Source organism: Pecten maximus, chromosome 11, assembly GCF_902652985.1.
Source record: "Pecten maximus chromosome 11, xPecMax1.1, whole genome shotgun sequence".
NCBI classification, from domain to species: domain Eukaryota; kingdom Metazoa; phylum Mollusca; class Bivalvia; order Pectinida; family Pectinidae; genus Pecten; species Pecten maximus.
The window spans coordinates 14,928,246-14,931,906 of NC_047025.1; positions in this window are offsets into that span (position 1 = coordinate 14,928,246).

Genomic DNA, 3,661 nt, shown 5'->3' on the forward strand with positions numbered 1-3,661 from the left:
TTTCTAGTTTTGATATTTTTTGATAGGGAAATAAAATTTGTACTAATTGAAAGGATCGTTCTGGAGGAGACACCATCAATACTGAAATTGGCCAGGATGTAGACCTGTTAATTTTATTCACATGAAAGACCTTGATCCTTGTTATAGGGTCGAAAAAGTCTGATCTGTACGCACCATGTCTGAACATTTGACTGCAATTACTTTGAAACCAGGTTTAGTTCATTCTTCAACACTGTCGATAGATCTTTATCCTAGCTGCTTTATTCGAAATTCTAGGGGTTCCAATTACATATGATCTGTGCACGTGATATCTAATTGAGATCTTGACCCATGGAGTCCAAAGATGCCTACATTGGAAGTAGGTCAGTGTCATTCATATGAACACTTCTGGACAAGCATGGCTTTTTGTAATTCAATATTTGATTCATAGTTGAATGAGACAGTTGAATCACTCGGCCTGTTTACCAGTCATATACCGCAAGTTGTGACGTTGAATGAATAACCACCAACATTGAATTAAATGAAGGAAACCAATCCGATTCATCTATGACAGCATATATATTATATACATGCTGTCATAAATGAATCAGATTTGTATTAACACATACTTGGACATTTCTAATGCTTCATATGTAGGTTTGTAATTGCAAATACTTGGGTCATTGCAAATATCAAATTTTTCCATAAGATTAGTGCTTCATCTTCAAATCAAGAGATTAAAAGAGCAGACATTGGAATTTGCTCTTGACAATATATCGCCTATTGTGTTTCTAAAAAAAAAAACGACAATTATTCTTGGTGGAAAATATAGAGTGGTCATCAGGTGAAGGAGGATCAGGCAGAATGTAATTCCGAAATGGATGCTCTTAATGAAGAACTTAAGTATTTAAACAAGGAATATTTAATTCCTAGATAATGCTAAGATATCCTTTAATGCAGTGAATCAAAAGGAGAAAAACAGTTAAAGGAAATGTTGGAAATAGTATTTAGATGGTATTCACCCAAATTCTGACCTCTCAAATTCGGGACTGCAGTGTAGCTGAGGGAATAGGGTGTGTCTGTCACCTACGATCTTACTTACAGACATCAAACAGTATTTTCTACCAAGTTTTATCAACAATGCATCAAGGTAAATTACCTGACATATACCCAGTACCACTGAATTCGATACCAAAGTCACACAACACTGTAACACCCTTAATGGGATGAGCCTGAACAGTGGAACTTGGTCCGGATGTAATATAGAAATCATCTGAAGGGATAGCTACTATAACTACTCCATGTATAAAAGTAGTTTCTGTGCTTAGTGTGTAGGCATACCCAGACACATACTTAAACGTTAGAGTCGTCAGCTAGCAGTTTAATGTTCACGTGTACACACCGTTGGACAGTCTACCAGCCCTCGGGGACATGAGAGAAGCGTTAGTCACAATGGAAGACAAATATGAAAGAAGGAACCAGAAGCTGGAAAAAAATTGAGTGAATTTGAGCTGTAATCAAGTGCAGATAAAAAAGGACGTGAAGGCTGAAGTACAAAACATGAGGAATGACCCGATGAGCGAAGTAAGTACAACACTGGGACCTCTATCCAGGACCAAGTGAGAACAGAAATGAGGGGAAAAGAAGATCAGAAAAGGAGAACTCAGAATGAACACTAACTAAATCCTAATGAACAAACAAAAAAGCGACGACACTCGACGATTTCAACAACTATGTTCATCAATAGGAATTGAAAATGTGCTAGTTAATTACCAAACTTTCTGTCTAGGAAAACCACTTCCAGGCAATAAAACGACCTCTTGAAGTAGTTCTACATGATAAACGGGGAAGTAAAATAATACTAGAGAACGCTAGAAAAATATAAGGTAATACTCCAACTGGATTAAAATCCATAACCATCAGTAAGGACCCCACAACAAAGAGATCTGAACAAAAGAGGAGAGAACTATGGCGAGGGAAGGATGTTATATAATTCAGTATTTTGGCCTAGGCAAAATTCAATATTCTTTTTTTGCGTAGACAAAATTAGAATTCTGATCATTCTATCAGCCAATCAAAAAATAACCTTACATCTTTGTAACTACACGAAAAAAAATCATCTAGGCGAATTTCACTTTCCTCTACGATTAAGTTCAGTCTAAGATGCAGGGAATGTCGTACAATTTCACAAAGCAGAGTGCTGTGAGAGTTCAGTGTTATTATGGAATTACCATAGTACATATCCTGATCCGCTGATTAAACTAGATCAGATTTATTGATTAAATATATTTAATTATGACATCCTTCCCGCGCTATAGAGAACAGAAAAAACCCATGATTCCAATTCATCGTCCCAATTCATAGCCTACGTTACCCCAATAATCTTCGTCAGATTCCCAAGAGGATAGTGATTCGGACAATTTTGAGGTAAAACGGTCAGTATGAAGTAATCATCATAATCTTAGCCACCCCAACTGGGAGGTACCCCTGACAAGTGTTTACTGGAAGTCTGGAGTTGTTTTGCGGATATCATGCTAAACCAAAATGATCTACATAAACCAAAGCCAGGACCAGGAAGTGCAGAACCATATGGATGACTGAAAACACTTAAGACTGAAGCGAAGATTGATGGAAAAACTCCCAACACATCAGAAATCCAACATTACAATTCATCAAAGAGGAAAGCTAAAAAGGAAATAACCAAATCAAAAAAATTGAAAAGCAGAATGCTGATAACAAAAATAAACAGTAAATATTTCTGGAAACATGTCCGGTCAAAAACTTAGCCCAAGGAGAATATAGACAATTTAAATATAGAACAAATCCCTGGATTTAGATAGCGCACAAATCAGGAATCAAGATCAAGTTCAATGTTGTAAAAAGTTGAAATCTAACAAACCTGTGGCCCAGACAATATTCCACTAGTTATATTGAAATCTGCTGCAGATCTCGCTGCGGAACCTCTTAAAACTATTTCGAAAAATCTTTGGATAAGGGATTCGTCGCACAAGACGGAAAAATTGCAGATGAGATGGCTATACATAAAATGCCAGAAAACTACAGGATAGTAAAAGATGAATTTTTGGACAAATAGAACGAAACAACATGTTCACTGTTTGCCAAGTTGGATTTCGTAAAGACCACTCTTATGTCGCACAACTAATTAGTTCATTAGAAACTGGACGGAGTATCTAGATAATAAACACAGTATTGCCAAAGAATACTAAAAACATTAGCAGAATATGGAATTAAGGGTCAACTACAAGGCTGGATAGAAAAAAAATCTTACAATCAGGAAATACAGGGTAACCATTAACGGCGAATCATCTTATTACATTGGTGTCAGAAGTGGGATCTCCATATGGAGTGTTTTTGGGCTAAACCTCTTTTTAATCTACATTAATGACCTACCCGATGTCGTTAGAAATACAAATATTTGCCGACGACACTCAAATCCCAGTAATCGACTCCCTTGATGACCAAAATGCTTTACGACAAAATATTGATAGTCTCTACATAAGGTCAAACGACTGGAAACTTAATTTCAACTCTACCAAATGTAAACACCTGCATCTAGGCAGCCCTGACCCAGGAGCCTACAAGTTGAGGATGACAACTATTTGGGAGTTATCGTCTTCAACCAGCTAAAATTCAATAAACTGGAGAATTCGGGTATAAAGGC